The sequence below is a fragment of the Tribolium castaneum genome, chromosome 7 (genome assembly GCF_031307605.1).
Source record: "Tribolium castaneum strain GA2 chromosome 7, icTriCast1.1, whole genome shotgun sequence".
Classification (NCBI taxonomy): Eukaryota; Metazoa; Arthropoda; class Insecta; order Coleoptera; family Tenebrionidae; genus Tribolium; species Tribolium castaneum.
Genome location: NC_087400.1, coordinates 17914873 through 17936477, shown reverse-complemented (window position 1 = coordinate 17936477; position 21605 = coordinate 17914873). Strand labels below are relative to the sequence as shown.

The 21605-nt window shown below is 34.6% G+C and overlaps 1 protein-coding gene and 1 pseudogene across 2 annotated transcripts in view; one reads left to right on the top strand and one right to left on the bottom strand.

Annotated features, from left to right (window-relative positions):
* LOC107398920 (uncharacterized) overlaps positions 1 to 21605 on the bottom strand; it is a 302351-nt gene that overhangs the window by 278662 nt on the left and 2084 nt on the right. The gene's annotated exons all lie outside the window — the stretch shown is intronic.
* LOC107399097 (putative nuclease HARBI1) lies at positions 1085 to 21410 on the top strand (annotated as a pseudogene).

The following is a 21605-nucleotide window of genomic DNA, read 5'->3' as shown; positions in this document are numbered from 1 at the left end:
ACAGTAACCCTCTCGACCTGGACAGCGGCGTTGAAATCTGGTGGGTTATCGGGCATGTTGTAACGTGCACTGTTGCGTGGTGTTTTCGATGCGCGTGTTGTGCGGGGTCACCAATGTGGGTTTATATTGTGCGTCGTGAAGAGACCAACGAAACTCACTTTACATAAACTCCTTTTTTAACATAACAAATCGAAACGATTACAAAAACTAAAATAATGCACGTGTGCCCGAGTGACGCTCGGGCAATGGTTGGCAATGAATTCCTAGCTGGAGCCATCTGGCCGCATCATCACGTACTAAAAATGGCGCGAATTTAAAATAATCCCGATAACTATGTATTTTTTAAATTTTTGCTCACGTCAAAATGATGTCAAAACCTTATCAAATACAATTATTATGAAAATTTTCTAATTGTATTTAAAAAGGTGGATGCACAGACAGCACAGATGGAAGAATTTTACCCAACATGACACGATCACATATAATATTAAAGATATTTATTAAATCCATTAAGTTTACAAAACTAATAGTCGTCACCGAATCGATGATAAAGACATACTTGCAATCAGCCAAAATGGCACCTTATGTTTGCAACTTCTGTCTATGCGAGTCTTCTCGCAGTGTGACTCACTTGCGGTTCGGTCTCAAAAAACTCACTTTTGGGAAAAACGCACCTATCTACGAAAATCTTCTGGAGCTCATTACTACATTATATTTTTGGAGATCATGTTCCTAACCGATAGCAGGCAATAGTCTTACCCAAACATGACACTTTGAACCATTATCTTAATAAAACTTTGAAAAATTAACGTGATATTATAAAAAATAAACTCAAATTTTGCTGACGTTTGTGAAATTTTTACTTGTCAGCCGCGCATCGGTACCACGTTTTTCTTCAATAATCTGAAATTTTAAATCCGCCAATAGGATTTCTTTTTCCCGTAAAACACTAAGGCCATCTATCCGCATCATCAGTAAAACCTATTTCAGTGAGGGTTCGATTTGGCTATATCAGTTCGGGATGCCTGCTCGACGCCAAGAGAGGTGGTGTCGCTAGTGTCGTTCTGGAGGGCTGTCACTTGTCATGGGAAGTGTTGTGGCTACGGTTACGATCAACCGTGAATCGCCTGTGTGTTTCCAGTGCCGCCACAAGCGTGTGGTTATTATCAGGGTGGTGAAACCTAAATGCACCAAGCCAAGTATAGGCGCCAAATTCAAAATCGACTGTAGTTCGGCTTGCCATCGCAGATGTCGCACACACGTATAGTCAATTTTAGCGAAGTTACCTATAATATCGGCAGAAATTAACAGTGGACCTGTGACAGTTGCCATTGTGCAAATCGCCATTTTGTGCTTGGTTTGTTTGGTGTTCGCCTTCGGCTTTGTTTTATGTGAAATTAGTACTGTTTTGTGTTTTTTTTTCGTGTGTGTGCTTTTTTGAACTTTTTTATTGTGGGAATATAAATAATTTGATGGATCAATCATTAGTTTATAGTTATCGTATCGTGTATATTGACTAGTGATAATAAATTTTTATTACAAGTTTATTGTCTTTATTTATTCTCATATTTTATTTTTCGTATTCTTTGTAAATATTCAGCAACAATAGTTGTCTAACATCAGAAAGTGTTATTAGCAACTATTGTTGTGAATATTTACAAACAATACGAAAAATGCAATCAAACTTTAAAAGAAAAGTAACTACGGGCAATTCAAATCGCCCGCGATAACACTTAGTACGCGCTGGCAACAATAGATGTGCTAGTGACACTTTCGCTCTATCGGGACAAGGACAGATGCGTTTCTGTAAAACCTGTTATTCTGTGGTTATTATTAAATAATAAATGTAAATATGGAACGTTGGTTGATATATTTTCCACTAGTATTTCCACTTTTCGAAAATGAAAGAGAAAATCAAAATAGGTTATTGTTAAGTGGCAGTGAAGATGAACGTCCTTCTCATGTATTATATAATATTATACTATGGTATTAAACACAGTTGTAAATGGGGTTATATAATTAAAAGTTATTTTGTAGTACAAGACTCGTCTAGATTTAAATCACATTTTCGCATGAGCAAAACCACATTTGAAATAGTTGTTAATCATATGGCCACAGTCATCTTTTTCATAAACGAGATGAGGAGTTAGGAGGAAGGAAACAAATTGGTCCGGAAAAGGCCTTATTAGTTTTTTTGTGGATACTAGCTACACCTGACTGATATACAGGGTTATTCTAATGATGTTATAATACAGTTTTTTATTTTTTGCCGTTTAAAACGCTTGTATAATACCGTTTAAAACCGTATTTTATTTCAAATATTGGCGCCAAACTTTTTTATTTGTGAAAAGTTTATTTAATCAAATTTAATAACTATAAAATAATACTTTATTAAAGAATCAAAAGTAAATAAACAATATGAAGCAGAATAACTGAAAATAAATTCTTGAAAAATAAAAGCAAAAATCTTGAGTTAACAGTAGTAGTTATTTAAGCATCAGTAAAGGAGTCGGTAACTTCTAATATAATAACTTCCTCATCCTCTTCATCCATTTCTTCATCGTCATATTCCATAGGTTCTGTGCTAGCAGCATAATCATTGGGATCCATAAAACTTCCTTCATGATTGTGGGCACTTATTTTTTTTTAATTATGCTTGATATAAGTAAGTTTGGCTGCTCTTTCACCAGTTAGCCGATTTCGCTTCAAAGTGTGAACTGAACCTGAAGTAGAAAAAGACCGTTCAGTAGCTGCACTGGTAGGAGGACATTGCAAAATTGCGACAGCAACTTTGGACAAAGATGTTGAGCCACAAATGCCTTTCCACCAAATTATAGGGCACAACTTCTATCCGTTGGATTGTGATTTCAAACTGTTCCAAACAAATTCCTTATGGAATAAACCCGTAGATGTACGATATAAGGCGAGTTCCGGGGCCACATTTTGGCACTCATCAGCAGGAAGAATTGCAGTAGCTAATTCACTGATAAATCTCATCGCATCTACGCTTTCTTCTGCTGTTAATAAATTCCCTTTGGACCTCGGATTAAGCAAGTGGGCAGCTTTATGAATATCTTTAATCGTGTATTCTTTCCTAGATTCCAATGAATCTAAAATATTTTTTGTGTAATTTGAACACTGAGGATGTTCAAATTTAGAATCAATTATTTCCTTTATTTCCATGAATGCTTCTATCACAAAAGGTATTCTGCATTCATCTGCTTCTAATAATGTAATCCATTTTAACACACAACTAAGGACATCAAGCAAAATTCTTAAAATTTCCACAAAATCCATTGTTATCTAAAATGATTTCAATCAGTTCCCCGCTTAGATCAGCTTCAGCTGAAACAGCTAGCATCTGTATTGATCTTTTATTTTCAGTTGCATAGGTCAGCTGATTTCATAGATTATAATTAATCTATGAAGTTAAGCAGCTCTCACCCCGGTCATTCCTTGGATGGGTGACCGGATAATGTAATGCCAAAACATCGCAACTAACTCGTCTTTCGGAGGAGACGTTAATTTGTAGATGTGGCAACACAAACCGTTTTTAAAATAATTTATTTTTATTGTTGATCAAATTCTATTGCGATCACGTCTATTAAACAACGTTGCCACATATCATTTATATAAAATCCGTTATTTATCAATAACTTTAATACAAAGAATTTTTTTACTATTTTTACCTTTATATGTAACCAGTTCTCTACCACACACCATTGAGTTGGTGCGCCAGTTTTTGAGCACGCTGTATATTCGCCAGTGTGCCGTTCTGCTTGGCAGTTAATAGTTTTGTAAATAACTGGTTCAGGTGTTGTTATTATAACATTTATAACTGACTCAAATCTAAAACAGCATTATCAAAATATTAATGACGCCCAAAAATGTTAACGGAAGACCTTATATTTGACCAGGCATCTAGTTGTATCGACAGAAACTGTGAAGTTACAAGTTTTTCAGTAACTGTTTTCTGCACTCGATCATATTCTTTATCTAATAAACTGTGAGCCAGTTGGTATCTGCTAGGCAACTTCAAACTAGGCCGAATTTTCTTTAATGCTTCAATCCAATACTGATTCTCAGTAAAACTCAGTGGTGTGTCACTTGCATAAGTTGCTCTTGCTAATAAATCCCAAATGTAATTCTCTAAATAAGTATGGTAAATTACAATAAATGTACTTAAATAGAAAATGAATGGCAAAAGTGTTACCTGCTCCTCTTCCGTCATCCGATCCAAAAAGTGTGAGCAATCTTTGAAATACATTTTTTTCCTAGAAAAACTCAGGTCAGAAGAAAGCACACTAATATTACTACTACTATTGGCAGCAACACTATCATTATTAGTCAAATTGTGGCTAATACTGTCTTCATTGTTATCAGTCTCATCGTTTTCGTCTTCAGTCTCTGAATTTGCTAATGTTAATGACTTGAGAGTTTCAGTCTCTGTTTTTGTTTGGCAAACTTTCTTTATTTGGTTGAGATCCTCATCTGATAGTTTTCCATTTTTGCAATCCAAAAGAAGATGACGTATCACTCGACTAAAATTTTTGGCAAAACTTTTGGAACAAAATTTGCACTTATAAAAATCGGATTTTCCCCTTGTAGAAGCTTGTAAAATGAAATATTTTTAACCATCTCTTTATATTTCGCAGGTCTGCCCATAATTTTTATTTTGCTCTTTATTCTTTGAAATTGCAGGTTGAAACAAAAGACTTGTTAAACTTAAACTACAACCTCACTTTATTTGACATTTGACATCTTTTGGTTTAAACGGTATAAAATGTTTTATACATACCGTTTTAAACACTTTTATACCGAGTTTTGTACCGCCGTATTTTACCAACTCACATCACTAGGTTATTCGTTGGAGAACGTTTTGGTATCGCAAAATCATCTGTCTATTTCTGTTTGCAAACGGTTATTAATGTTATTTTGCACGAACTAACTCATCGATATATTAAATGACCCACAGAAGATGAAACAGTTTATGTTGCAAATAGATTTGCTAAATACGGTTTACCTAAAGTAATTGGCGTTATTGACGGATGCCATATTCCAATAAAAAACCCGTAGACAATTCTATCCATTACTTATAGAAAAAAGTTTTATTCAATGGTTTTGCAAGGTGTGTGTAAACCAGATTTGACATTTATTGATTGTGATATAAGGTGGCCTGGTAGTGTACATGATGGACGGGTTTTGCGAACTTCTGATATCTACCCCATTGCTGAACAATTATGTAGACCAAATTATTATGTAATTGGTGATAGCGCTTCTTTTCTTAAAAATTGGCTGATAACACCTTATCGAAACAATGATCATCTTTTGCCCCAACAAGTGTATTTTAATAGAATGTTAGCAAAAACGAGGGTTGTTATTGAAAACACTTTTGCGCTGTTAAAAGGGTTAAAAAGTAGATTTCGACGTCTAAAAGATTATTTAGACCGCGATAAACCAGAAGCTATTATTCAAACAGTGATGGCAGCTTGTACATTACACAACATTTGTTTAGTAGAAGGTGAAGATGAAGTAGAACAGTATATAGTTGAAGGCAGAGATGATGATCATGCTATGGTAGCTTTATACAATCAAAATGACAATGAAGCAGCTAAAAGAAGAGACGAGCTTTGTCGAACTATGTGGCACAATAATAATATTTTGTAATATATATTGTATGAAAAAATTATAAACAAAACTGAACATTCTTCAATAAATAACCAAAATAAATAAGTTCTCTAAACAAAACATTTGTTTATGCTAATTATTACCAAAATAAGTAAATTCTCTAAACAAAACATTAATTAGTAACACCCAAAAATTTATGGGTTAGTCTCTATTTGACTTAATTATGTTAAGAAATTCTCTAAATAATACGGAATTCTCTTGATGATGCCGTTCAGCAACAGCAAGTCGTTCTTTTTCCCTTTCTTTGGCTTCTTCTGCTTTTCTCTGTAGCCACGTCAACATTTGGTTGAGTGGTGATGTTACTGTGGTAATCTTCCGTTTTAATCTTTTTTTTGATTTTGTAGAGGCATGGGACTCTTAAAGTATAAGCTTTTCGAGTTATGCGACTCGTAACTAATTTTATGCATAACTCGAACAAGTCGTTTTGACTAGACATAGTATTAATAGATTCTTTAAACTTTTTGGAATCACAAAATGAACTACCTAAGATTTGGACCAGACTGTCTAAGGAACAGGTGTTAAGAAACACAAACTTTTGTTTGTTAACTAATATAGGTTTTAGAGTGGTAAAATTCCCATTTCTTAAGATGGCAATTGGAATAACTGGATTATTTTCAGATAAATCGATAAATTTCCACTCCTCCTGATTTTCGAGGTACGACCTTCGTGGTCTTTTAGGTTTCGTCACTCCTTCTCCTCTCCAATTTTCTACTGCTCTTTCCTCTTCGATCTGGAGATTGTGTTTTCCCTCAGTTTCCTGTTGTCCGTTTTCTTTATCTTCTTTTTTCCAGAAACTGCTTGGCTTGATTTTTGCTTCTGTATCAATTGTTTGTATTATATCACTCTTAATTTTTGTTTCTTCAGCTTTGGTGGTTTCAGACTTTACAAGAATAGTGGCACCTTCTATTGCCTGAATGTGAGTTAAAATAAAATCATCTATTCTAAGCGGCATTGACCTGTCTCTAAAAATGTGATTTTTTATGTGGTTAAAGTTACTCTCCACAGGAGCACTAGAGCTAACTAAACTGTATTCGAGTGTATAAAAAAAGGTGCCATTATTGCAGTCCACAATGGTAGCAGTTTACACAAATTAATAATTTCTTTGATTATTTGGGGTAAAAACTGCATGTTGTCCCTACTTCCATTGTTTGAGCAATGTGATTTTGATCGTTCATAAATCTGAAGAGTCCATTGCTTAAATAGTGATTCAGTTGAAATTTCTTCATTCATATCCAATTCAAAATTTTCACAAACATCGTTATTTAAATACTGATCTAGAATAATTTTTTCATCTGTTGATTCCGAGCCTTCTGCAATAAGGTCCTTCAACCACATTTTATAGATATCACACTCAGTTTCTTCACCTTCAGTTTCACTTCCTGCGACAACAAATACAGCGAACAAAATCTTTTCTATTTCTTTTACGGAAGTACAAAGTAGTAGTTTTGTTAAAATTCTTATGTAAAATTGACGCGTTCTGTGACGTTCTCCTTTTAAAGAAGTAAGTGAAGTAAATATTTTTATAACATGTGCCACACTACAGCGTATATACGTTTTCACTGAGAAAGTTTTTCCGTTAAACAAAATATTGTAGCACTCATTAATGTAGCATGTTATGCTAAAGATATTTTCGAATGATTTTGCTATGCCTGATAACAAAACAAGGGACATATCACACACTACTTCATTGGGGTAAGAAGCCCCATCTCTTATCCACTGTCGTAACCAGTAACCAATCGAGTCTCCATCGTTCCTTTCTGTTATCATATTACAGACAGAGTACTGAGCACGTGTTTGAGGATCATTTACTGTCACATCATAAAGAAATATTGAACCACAATTAATTCCATCCGGTCTTCTAATTTTTTGAAAAATGCCACTGGTCGCGTCTATGGAAATTTTAGAAAATGTGTTTTTACAGTATTCATTGTAAACATGTATCTGTGTCGAACTCCAATAATGTATAAAAAACTTATCTACTCCAATATCTTTGATGTATGCACTGTATGGTGGCTGATATTTCGCAATATAAACAGCATCCAACACTTCATCTGCTAGTCGCCGTTTCACTTTTTCCTCAGCCACAGTAACTTGCAGAACAGATGCCTTTGGCAAGTGAGGTGGTTCCATGTCGCCAAACTTCATCATGTCCGTAGCTCTTCGCTGACGATAGGCGCTGCAGGAGATATTTCTTTCCAAAAGCATTTTTGCGGTCTCCTGTCTACAGTTGGCAGCTAAAGGTCTTTTTTTTTGTGTGGACCGTTTTCATAAAGGGACCAAGATACGAACACTTGAATAAAACTTTTTGATTGTGTTTTGGTTCTTCTTCCAAATGTGAAAAAAATGTTGAACCACATTCAGAACAGTAAGCTTTAATTTCTACAAAATTTTCAGCGTATACAAAAACCTTCGCGTGTTTGAAAGTTAGGGAACACGGTACTTTAGTATGCTCCCAAAAGTGCGAAAATATTATAGGTGACCATTTGTGTGGTGGTAAAACTGTGTATTTTCTCAGATTGTTTTTCCCAACTCTGTATAAAACATCTATTGGTTTAACGGCTTCCCATTCTTTGTCTGATAGTGTTATGGTGAATTTTAGTTCTTCGTGGTCTTCATTTCTTTCGTTTTCGGAGGATGCATCAGAAACTTCTTCCCTGACACCACTTCTTGCGTTATTTTTAAGAACATAATTATATATGGTTTTAGGATGCATTGAAATATTATGTTCTTCTCTTAAAAATTTACTTATTTTCACCCAGACATCGTTTGAGGGATAAAGTGGTTTCCCATTTTCTTGAAAAAGATTTCCATGTTCCTTCAATACAATGTTAATTACTTTCTATTTTTCATCCAAAGTAAGTTCTTAAACAATAAAACATTTATTAAATTATGATTTAGACGTGTCCTTTTGGGTTGATATTTGTAACTTAGTAATTCATGGAATAAAAAACAGTTTTGAAAAAATACTAGTTTATTTGCAGCAATGTTTCATTAACCGCGACTTTGACGGGGTATCAATATGCGACAATGTAAATTATGCGAAAATTGTATAAAATGTTATATGTCATTGTGAATTAAGCTGGTGTGGCACAACACATTCGCCCCTACATTTCATCATTTAATCCACATATGTGCAAATATTTTGCATAAAGATGATAACGCCCGTTATCGAAATGTTGTTGCAAATAAATAAGAATTTTTCCTTAACTGTCCATTATTCCATGAATACGTTGCATAAAATATTTTTTGCAATTTGCCGTCATTTTGGTGTGCTAATAGGCAACATCATAATTTCACTGAACATTTTACGAAAATTTTTAGGTTGACAGGAAGCAAATTCGCGACCGTATTTTTGCCAATTTCACAAATTTCAGGAGACGTTCGTGCAAGATTACCTTCATTATCATTCATACTCGTGTTTTTTGGCAGAATTTGAATAAAACAGAAATTTTAAATCAATTTTTCACTTTTAAAATTGAGACATAAGTCGACTAAAATAACAATTTTTGTTTAAAATCGGCAGAAAGAGGGCAAATTACAAAAAATAGTATAAAAAAACTCGTTTCGTAAGACCTTGAAGCACCCATTTTTTCAAAAAACTCGCGGCTGACGCCACTCGTTGTTGAAACTGGATTCGTGCTTCAAGAGTGGTCTTAGAAAACTTGTTTTTTAATCTACCATATTGTTAGAAAAACATTTTTAAAATATTTTTTAAGTAAACATTCTTATTTTATATTTATACATTCTTTTTGTGATATTTTAGTAAAAGTTCTATTTTGTTTTAGTACAGAAAACAATACATTATAGTTTTCTTTTGAAAGAGTTTTACAATTTGAGAAATTATGTGGAGTAGTTAACTTTCAATTTAAGAGTGTAGGGTGTTATTCTGATTTGTTTAGATGCAACCAATAATACTCTAAGTGTGCAATTCTGTATTTGTTAGAGCGTTACACGATTACACTGTTTTGAGTATTGATAACTTTGTGTTAGCAGTTTTACTAAAAAATTATCTATTATGAACTTTTATTTTGATTCAGTTAATTATTTAAAAATTAAATGTTGTACCAAGTAGTATGTGTGATTAGTATTTTTGGCTGCATCTAAGGAAATTTGAGAAGTTAACCACAATTAATTTAGCAGTGAAAAATAAATTGAAATTTAATAAAAAATTACCTTTATTATCCATTTTTGACTTTTAACTTCCATAAAAGAATATAAAGACTTTATTTAACGTTAACTTCTTAATCAATTTACACGATCGAAAAAAACACAATGTGCACAATGTGCACAATGTGCAATCAATGCAAAAAAGACGTTTAAAGACGCAAAAGTAGATGGCAGTATAATTTACCACTTAAAGGAGATATCAACTTTCAAAATGGCATTTGTTTATTCATCTAATATACAGGCTGTAAATGAAATAAGTACATTAATTTTAACTGGTAATAGAACTCGTCAAGACACACAATTTTTCCTAATAACTTTTTTTTGAAAACGTTTTAGTTTTTGAGTTAAAATTATTTTAAAATCTTACACAATTTTCTTACACGCCATTGGAAGTAAAGTTACCTAGTCGACAAGATTACCGTTTGAAACGGTTACCTTGTTTGCGGCTATTATTTATTGTTACTTTTCTTTGTTGGAGCATTTCATAAAAGGCTCGTCAATTTGTAGGGGGGAAAAATGATTTTTAAAAATGCGATTTTGAAAAAATTGTACATAGAAAAAGTGTTTGTCTTGATGAGTTCTACCACAGGGAAAAGTTAATGTACTTATTTCGCTTACATCCTGTATAGGCCAACGTAGCATTTTCTCTCAAAATTAGTTGTTATAAAAAATTATTTATGCACTTCTAAAAATTAATAGCTAATATAGCGCATATTCTGTAATAAAACCGTTAAAATTTAAAGGGCGTTAATCGTTATTGCTATAGCAATAACCAATAAAATTCCTAGATTTGCGATTTTAACCAAAGTTAAATTCTAATAGCCAGATGTAATTTATAGTTTCAATGAGAGATCTAATTATTATTAATATAGTTATTTACCTAACATTTTTGGATAATACAATTTCCCATATGAGCACTTTGTTTGCGGCACGAGCGTAGTGAGGGCGGCATGAAGTGCAAATATGGGAAATTGCTTCCCAAACAAGTTAGATACAATATTTTTGTAACGAATCTCTCACAAAAAATTAAAAATCAATATTTTTTATAATTTAAATTAAATTAAATGTCCATAGCCATTGTTGGAAGGTGAAAATCACCACGAAACACGCTGGATATAACCGGGAAATAGCTGTCTTAGGGCCGCTTCTACAATCGTCGGATAATTTTATTCTCGGGAGAAATTTGGAAAAATACATTGTTGTAACAATTGCAACCATAGTAACTATACTAGGAATAACTTATCCGGGGTTTATTTGACGATTGTAAAAGCGGCCCTAAGAGCTATGAGTACAAAAAGTATTTTACATTTTTATCAACCTTATTTAAAAAAATAATTTGGTGAAATGCGACGTTGGCTTTCACATTGTTGTGAAACAGATAATACCTACCTAAAACCAATAATTATCTAGATGTTTCGTAGGGTTGCCGTTTATTTAGATCATATAGAGGGTGGTTTTTCCTGACATTTTTTTGGGGCAACTAAAAAAATAAATTAGTATTTTTATCTACAGCCAGTCTATTATTAGGTCATAGTATTGCTATTAGGAAACCTCTAATGATATCCATAAAACCTACAGGTTTTATGAAAACTCCATGTCTTCCGTAACGAAATTAAACTGCATTTCTCGTACTTACCTTTACCTATATTAAATGAGAAGGTATATTTAGTTTACAGATTTACTGTAAACGAAGTCGGAACTAATGCAGTATTACGATTTTAAAAATTATTTAACAAACGTCATTTCAAAACGTCAAATGAAAATTTGGAAAAATAATTTAAAAATATTGATTTCATCTCAGATTTTTTCTATATTTCAAATTGAATAAATGGATAACTTAAAGTCGAAGCCTAACCAAAGTGCACCTAACACTTTGGTTAGGCTTCGACTTTAAGTTATCCATTTACTCAATTTGAAAAATTTAACCTAACTTTGAGATGGTCAACTCCCTCAACTTCCCCAAGGAATTTTTCTATATTGTCTGACTGTGGATAAAACTTAGTATTGCATACTGGTTTTACATGTGTTCTATGCGCTTAACCTTTGCGCGGAAAAAACACATTGTAAGACCCTTAAATACAATAAATAACTATAATTACACCTAGCGACCTAGTAGTTGATACTGAGTTTGATTTCTAAATAATAATTAAAATAAATAAAAAAAATGACAAGACTGAGAACAATGCAGTCATTAATTAATTTCGTAATTTTCTAAAGGTGTAACTAGTATTATTGTTCCATGATAGAAAATTTTACAATTAGCACACCTGTACATACTATAACGCTGGGTTTTGAGATTACTTTCAGTGCATTATTTAAATATTATAGGTACAGCATCTTGCAGCACTTGTCAAGTACTTTCAGAAAAAAAGTACTACGGTAATACTGTTTAGTTGGCCCCGCCCACTATATATGTGACCCCCATTTTTGGGGTTATTTTTGCAGCATTTTCTAAATATTATACAGCATCTTTCAGCACTTGTCCAGCACTTTCTAGAAATGCAGTTAGATTTTACAGTTTAACATTTTGTGGGGCTACCGTTTAGTTTACCCCACATTTACGACCTTCATTTTTGGGGTTATTTTCACAGCACTTTCTAAATATTACACAGCATCTTTCAGCACTTGTCGAGCACTTTCTAGAAATGCAGTTGGATTTTAAAATTTTACATTTTGTGGGGCTATCGTTAACTTGGCCCCACATTTACGACCTTAATTTTTGGGGTTATGTTCCCAGCATTTCTTATATATTATACAGCATCTTTCAGCACTTGGAGAGCACTTTCTAGAAATGCAGTTGGATTTTAAAATTTCACATTCTGTGAAATACTTGATTTTTCTTATTTATTTACGTAGCATTTTTTATTTAATTTACAGCATTCGCCAGCACTTGCAGAGCACTTTAATTAAATGTATTCGTAATTATGAAAATTTTAATTTGTGGGGCCAACTTTACGGACCTCCCGAACCAGCTTGATTAACATAATAATTGTGATAATGACAGGAATGCATTATGCAATTTTTTTAAAATGTAGTTTTACACACAAAGTTCCAAATTGAAATGGTACTTTTTCACCTGTTGAACTTCTTATATCAATTTCGATGTTTTCGAATTCTCTTTTTAACACTGGCACGTAGTGTGGGTGTGGAAATAATTGTGTATGATGTGTACCGTAAATGTAATATTTGCTGTCGATAACCACAATACGAATCACTTTAGCCATTATATCACCCAACAGTTGAGGTTCGATTATATCACTTACACAAAAAGCAAAAAGTTGCGAAGGTAAACCCAATATAATGTTTGCGGGATGTGTTGAAGTTTTGTTCAGTACATTTTGTATCTGGTTCAAAACCCAGTTGGAGACTTAACGTCGGTGAAAATGATATGCTAGTTAGATATATGCTACTACTTGTTACAGTTATTTTTTTTTGAACCGTCATTTAATCTAAATTCAACATTATCTTGTACTAAAGGTCTTAACGAATTTAAAGCATCCAAAACAGCTTCGATTGTTTCGTAGTTACCAGCTTCAATTCTGGTCTTATATTTCCTGATAATTACATCGCTTTCAAACTTAATCTTTCGCATTTTAAAATCGTACTTGAATTCTTTTGAAGACTTGAATTTTCTACTGCGAATCTGTTCATCGATCCATGTAAAACAACGTGGATCTTTAAACATTATGTCAATGGCTTTTTCACCTTTTTGTATAATCGTCGACACGTTAAATTGAAAAGAGCAGTAATGATATTTTCACCATTGTTGATAGTTAAGAATGAACATGGATACTGTATTTCCAAAAGTCCAACACACCATTCACCATCCAAATGAACAGTTTTTGGAAGCTGTGTGCAAAAACGCGTTGTCGTGTTTGCCGGAAAGTAATTCATTGAACTATTTGATACTAATGTCAAATAAAGATCATTGTAATTATTCATATTGCACTTAGAGAACTGCACGGAATCCACGAGTTAAACTTTGAAGGGTAATTTTTCCACTGTACTAGAAATTCACATTTCCCTCTTTTATATCGCTTTTTCAATACTTTTTCAATATGGAATCTACTTTCGGGGTTGTACGTTACACGCTGTAATTCGGGGTGGTAGACAACGCCCTCTATATAACTAATTTATCAGCACTCGAAAAACTAAGAGGGTCACGAGGTATAAAATATCTTTCCTTTATTTCATTCATTTTCGTCTAGTTGCTTTTGTACGGCGACCATGGAACTCTCAAGCGTCTTGGTTTTCTTGATGATGTTTGCAATGATTTCTTCGTTATTTGATTCTCCTTCTTCTTCTTCTTCTTCATTTTCTGTTATGAACTTTGACAACGACGACTGTTTTACTTTTACTTTCTCTTTTAACTCTTTCCTTTCAGAACTTTGCTCATTTATATATTTCAAACGTTTTGGATTAACTATAAGTGTACGTGGAACGTTTATTTTATACAAAATTTCTGCAAGTTTTTTCCATCCGACAGGTTGGGTACTCAGCTTGCTACTACCACCACCACTTTTCATAACATGAGTGATTACTGATTAGATCAAATACATTGGAACCAGGAATTACGTCTCCATCATAAATAACGTTACCGGTTTCATTCCATGGAACACCATTGTGAGTTATAATGTTTAGCAAAATATTCGCTTTAACTTGTAATGTTGTTGGTAAGGAACCCAAAATGTTTAGACTAATTCGTTCAGATTGTTTTATTTGATCATCTTCCTTTTTAGGATAAATTATCGGCAGAGAAACAGGTTCCCGCGAACGGCTTGAAATTTTTAAATATTTTTGAAGCACTTGATTATACAAAGTCCATTTTTCATTATCATCAATGTTTTTCATATCTATGATTCTTTTCATTTCATGATCTAATTCATTTAAGGTGTTTGGTTGAGTGTCTTTGCGGTTATGTAAACGTTCCAGCTCTGATGGATCAATCATTATCATTTTTCTTGCATGTTCCATTACGATTATTATTTATTAAATAAATGACCCAACACTCCCGAAATTATTGGAGCCAACAACAGTGGTAAAAAAGCGTCTCCTTTTTGTACAATTAATTTCTTCTTCAGCTGAACAGATAATTTACGATTGACTAAATTTCTCAGTATTTTCTTATGTTTCTTTAATTTACTCTTTTGAGAATTGTTTAAAAGAACTTTCCCTAGTAATGTGTTGTGGGCACACTCACATATACAATGTACCAAGTTTTTATCAGCAGAATTAAGAATTGATTTACGATATACTGGTGTTGCTTTATGCAAAAATTTTAGTAACTCCGCGTTTCTTTCTAACTTCCGCGACATCTCATATACTACTGACGAATAAGTTACTTGCTTTTATATTTATAATTTTTCTTAGGGATGTACACAACAAGGTTCTTCATCTGGTAGAATATTTGTACGAATACGGAAATCGTCTGGAGTATTTTGTTTTAAATCAATCAACAAAATAACCGTGAGGTCTCATGGTGGCATCCTTGTAAGATTCTTGCACAAACTTTATATATTCCGGAAATATCTGTCTAGCCAAAAAATTAATTTGAGCTTTATCACGAGGATTTTTAAAATAAACGATATAAAAAATAAATAATGTGTGTGTGTGTCGAGTTTATTCCTGTTTAATCGGGTTGATGTCATTTTTTCGTCGAGTGTTTGCTGTGCTAAGTGTAACCTGTGCCCTTAAAATGATCGTCCCTAAAATGTAAGTGCATTTTGCCAATCTAGTCAATGTGTAAATGAACCTTTTATACAAAACACCCACATGCCTTTTAATACCACCCTGTGACATATGGTGGAGGCGCCCTTAAGTTCTCGGAGGGACAAATCTTCATATTTGTCCCTGATGGATTTCTTAGTGATGCAAGCGAGTAAAACGGGTGAAGGGGTTGAGTTTAGAAGTATGTGGGTGTAAATTCAAAAGTTCGGGTCAGGGTCGGATAGGAACAGCGAATAGGGTAATTTAGTAAAAATTTTGGGGAATGTAACAATAAAAAACTAGGGCAATTTAACGATAAAACTGCTGACGAGAGTAGTTCAGTCATGGCATTTGTAATCGAGTCAAAGTAGCGAAACTAATGTGTCGGCAAATCAGACAGATGTTCGTGGTAAGAAAGTAAGAAAAAAGACAATGATAAAGAGAACCTTGGAAGAAGCCCTTAAGGTAATGAGGACTCCGACCCTAGAAAATTTTTGGGAGGTAGAGAAGGAGGTATAAGTAATTAGGTTAGGATGTAATAGGGTATATCATGAGAAATAGGCTAAGAATTAGGGATCAGTTAGATAAGGTTTTTATGGGGAAAAATGTGTTTACGTGTTTTTAAAATTATAAGCTTTTATATTGCAACTTTAGGAAAATAAAAATTGTGAAGAGCATGGTTGAATTCGAAGATAAGAAAAGATCAGAGAAAATTTTAGGCGGAAGAACTAGGAAAATTGGAGTTGCCCTTGAGTTAGGACACAGGAGGTGTCCAAATAGGTACTTGTGGTGAGGAGGCCGCAGGTGTTGGTATACGTTGCCTGGAGGAGAATTCCGTGGTAAAGAGACCACGAAGAGTGGCGCAGGAGGTGCTGTTGAGGGCCTAAGTGGCCGAGGAGGATTCCGTGGTAAAGAGACCACGAAGAGTGGCACAGGAGGTGCTGTTGAGGGAGGGCCTAAGTGGCTGAGGAGTAAGCCGTGGCGAGAGGACCACAGGAGGTGCTGAAGAGAGAAGAAAGAAAAGGACACATGGGGTGTCCAGAGGGAAAACTTGTGGAAAGGAGACCACAAGTGTGGGCCTAAGTGGCCGACTTGAGTTCGTGGCGGAGAAGTCACGATGAAAAAGCACTGGAGGTGCTGAAATAAGGGCAAGAGGTATTCCGTGCTACGTCGACAGGCGTAGTGCGAAAAATTTTTGTAGTTCTAAAGAGAGAAAACGTAAGTAGTGAAATTTAAAGTCAGTTAATTATTTTTCTGTAGAGAAGTGAAAGTAAATGTATGCTCGGTGTTAAAGAGAAGGTGGATATAAAACCATGTGTTAGGGAAAAGGAAACAAAGAAAAAACACGTAAGTATATTTTGTTACTTTTAAAATCTTGAGAAAATATTATAGTAGAAAACAAAAAATTGGAAAATCGCGTCGGGATCTCGTTTAGTTGAGTCAAGTTTATTGGTTATGTGGCTGTCAGCAAAAATATGTAAACAGCCACATACCAGTCAAGGTCGGTGCTGCAAGAATGAAGGTCGCGAAAATTCATTCTTGTCAGCACAACGTAGTAAATAGTGTAATGTAAAGCCAGTCGGCTCAAATTTCAAAATATTTATTTGTAGATTTTAAGTTTTTTTTTGGAATTTAATTTAATTTTGTGTTGTGTTTTTTTGCCCAACGCCCACGAGAAGAGAACATCCAACCGGAAGACGAGCCAAATCTATATCAGAGGGAGAGCTTTGTCCTGTCCTAGGAGTAGTCTGGAGGGGGTGGAGAGAGCGCATTTCGAAGTCGATCAGTTTTAAAGTGGCCACAGGACAAGCTCTTGCCATGTCGAGAAGCAAGTTCTTCGAGAAAGCAAAGAGCGGAACCAAGGGAGAGGGACAAAATCGGCAATGAGGCTGTTCACCTAAGTATGAGCGAATGGTCCCTAGAAGTCTCTCGTCTTCAGGGAGAGCGCTGAAGAGCGGAGGAAATTTGTGAAGATTACCAAATCGAATAAGGTGGCCAGTCAAAGAAGAAATTAAGTCCTAGTCAAACTTAGGGGATCCTGAGCAATCGGAGGTGGCGAGGCAGCATCGCCAACAAAGGAAAGTTCATGCGGCTCTGAAACCTTTTCTCTGGGCAAAACTAGTGACAGTGATGTCGAAAAAAACTGGACAAGTGTGAAAATCCAAAGACAGTAACGACGTGAACATTTTGACAGTGAGGCGTTGGTGCGGAAGGTTGTTTAGAATGTAATATTTGGTTAGGGTAGTTTTTAAGTTAGAATTATAAAGTGTTTGTCGAGGCGACAAACTCCTAGGGCCGGGCATATGTCACATACGCGGAAATCGGGTTGGTTTTGCTATTACCTAATATTCCGTAACAAAAATTATGTTTCGAAACGAGGTCTGGGTTGCGATGTGCTTCATAAGTGTAACACGAAAATGTTATCAATACTGTCGAGTCAGCTTCTCGAAGCGTAATAAAAACGCGGAATATTAGGGAGTCCAGTTTAGTCAAGTGGAGTCCTGATTAGTTCGAGTTTATTCCTGTTTATTCGGGTTGATGTCATTTTTTCGTCGAGTGTTTGCTGTGCTAAGTGTGACCTGTGCCCTTAAAATAATCGTCCCTAAAGTGTAAGTACATTTCGCCAATCTAGTCATTGTGTAAATAAACCTTTTATTCAAAACACCCACATGTCTTTTAATCCCACCCTGTGACACTATTAAAAAATATCTTCCTGAAATGTGTTCTAGAGTATAAATAACATCTACAAAATATCAAAAATCCAACTTTAATAGTAACTGAGCTACAGAAGACGGCAGCTGGGTTAGACCACCCTGTATATAATAAAATTAACTACTATTTTTTTAGAATTTGTGCAAAACTCAATGAACCTAATTCTATAGAAAAATTAAATATGTGGTTCTAAAAACTTTTCTTGTGCATTCGTAAAGAAATGATAAACAAGGAATAATTGACTGCACGAACAAAGTCTTACACTTCGGTATAAATCCTGACGTATCAGTATCTAGATACCATCAACCAGGATTTGCAGGATTTTACTTCGCCTCGTTTTCTGCTGACGCAGACTAGAAGTAGTTTTCAATCTTGGGGGTAACTCCAGAGGATATTGATTAATCCTCTTATAATGTTTGAAATATTTATAGCATAAAATTATCCTGCGCATTATAAATGTTATAAAATAGGTATCTATGATATTAAAACTTTTTTTTTATTATTGCCTACAACCTGAAGACATAAACTTATAGGCGGTTGATGCAACCTGTACACGACGCGCTAGATTGTTGGGATATTTTTATATTAAATACACGACTAAAATACAGCATGAAGTTTATGATGAACCTAATCCTTGTATCCCACAGTTTTGCCAGCTGACGTAAGTTATTTTTGAAATTTCTTGTTTAATTATTTCAATACATTCACAACTAAATTCAGGTGAAGTAAACATGGTTTCAGCTTTCAGCTATGAGGGAAGACGAAGAAGTTGACGCACTTTTTCAAATGTTTTTATTCCTAAAACTTGTAATAACTGTCTTCAATTTCTTCTTTTCTTGATGATGTGTTAAGTACTTTTTATGACTGCCAAATGGCAGCTTGTATTGTCCTTTACAGTTGCAGAAAGATTGGGGAGAAATTTTTCTAAAAATCATTTTTCAACATTATCAGCCGACATGTTTTCGTGGTGATCCACTTTTGTTCATGATATCTTTGGCAAAAGATAGCAGCAAAACAGAGAGCATCTACTGGGTCCATCCTTTTTTACACTGTCTTTTTTACTATCTTTTCCACTTCGTTCTTTTCTCTAGGTCTATGCTAATGAATTGTTTTTTCATATTCCATTTAAATTTATTGGGAAGATTTTTTTCCCTCTTTAAAATGGCATGAACATACTAGCGAAAACATATTCGCTTTTCGTTTTGCTGTTCTAAGTCACAAAAATATGAAAATAAATACTGTATACTACTTTAGTTAACATACTTCACTTTTTTGTAAAAGTTTGTCGGTTAGAAATAGTTATTTACCCAACGTGTTTGAAAAATACAATTTCCCACATGACCACATTACGACACGAGCGTATTGAGGATCGCATTTCAACGGTAGCTATACCAATCTATTTAATGTCTCTAGCCAGTGTTGCAAAGTAAAAAACACCGCACTAACGCTGGAGATTATTGGGAAAAAACTAGTTCTTCAAAAACATATACGCGCTATCAGACGTGACGTCACATCCCCACTCTTATTACGGTAGGTCAGTTGCTCAAAGCTAATCAACCAGTCTTTTACACGTGGTGTAATACGTTTTTCGGTGTTTTTTCGGTTTTTTGGTTGTATTTGTGCGTTAATACCGTGTCAAGTAGCTGCAGCGGGTGTAATTTGTGCCACTAGAGACTTTAATTTAATTTAGTAGTGACTTTTTGTGAAAATACGAACTTTATAAAAGAATACAGAGAACCACGTTGTCGGTGAACAAGTGAGTAAGTTTTAATTATACTTTGAGAAACTATTATATTTATGCATTTTAGTGGCAGAAAAGCACATTGTGAAGTTTCACTTTATTGCGAAATTTTTTGGGGACGGTAATCGCTTTTTAGTTCGGGGAGAAAATGCGTTTACCAGCGGTCACGTCACCAAATTTAGGTTTGATGGCACAGTACAACCGATGAGAATTTCTGCAGAAGTTCTACCGAGCATGAAAAAGCTAAATTATACTGTGGAGGTTTGTATTTATTTAACTGTTAGACATTTCTTCTACAAAGTGTGTTTTAGATTTCATATGACCTAGAAGAAAGGGTTAAGACGGCACATTGTACCTGCCCAAGGGGCAACGTGGCTTGCCATCATATGGCTGCAGCATTATATTATGCTTATTATAATGTAAGTGCTACTGACATTGAGTGTCCACACCACAAACAGAAGTCATTAAGTTAGCTGATGTTTACAAGCCGAAATTATCAAACTATACGGCACTGTCTAGGTCCTCTACTGAGGACAAAATTATTCAGTTTCGTGCCGAAATAGGCGTCACGAATGTGGTGGGCTTCACTTGGCTCTTAGGACCAGAAGCCAGAAAAATTATTGCAGATATCGAAGAAATTCTACAGAGCTTAGAATACGTGCAGGCCATAGACAAACAAATGTTTCTTTTGGAGAAGTGCAGAATAGATGAGGCATGCATTAAACTGATTGAGGCGTGCACTCGGGGCCAACATGTTAACGAAAATTGGCATGTAGCAAGGAAACATCGTTTAACGGCCAGCAGGTTTGGCATGGTAATATCTGCTTGCAGTAGACGAAGATTCCCACCCTCTTTATTTAAAAATTTGGCGGAAGGCTATTCGCTTGACAGGGTTGCTGCTGTGCAGCGGGGTGAGACCCACGAGAAGACAGTCCAAGAGACGGGATTTTGGTAGGTCGAAGATAATTAACACGTATAACTTAGATGAATAATGTAATATTACATTTTTTTGTAAGTTGGAAGAATCAGGCTTTTTGGGAGCAAGTCCTGATGGATTAGTGGAAGAAGATGGGATTCTCGAAATTAAATGCCCATATAAATATAGGGACACTGACAGTTTGTCTGAAGCTCTGAAGGATCAAAAATATTTTTATTGGAGGGATGGAAATGAGGACATTAATCTTAACACCAATCACAATTATTACCACCAAGTACAGGGGCAAATGCACATCACTGGTCGAAGTATCTGCTACTTTATCGTGTGGACACCAAAGTGCACAGAGATATTTCAAATTGAAAAAGATCCGGGGTGGTCAGAAAATATCAATATTTTAAAAGAATTTTATCTTGACCAATATATTTCCTTTATTTCATAATAATAAACTGTATACAAATAGGTGGTTTTTATTTTACATTATTTTAATCCTGAAACAATTCTGCTACCTCTTTAATTAATGGAAATTGAAGGTTTGTTAAAGCGGCAGTCGCTTTAAAAACAATATCTCCATAGTGGCACAAAGACTCTGGCAAAAAATTTAAAATATGATAACATTTTAATCGGCGTATTGCCCTTTCGACGTGTATTCTTGCA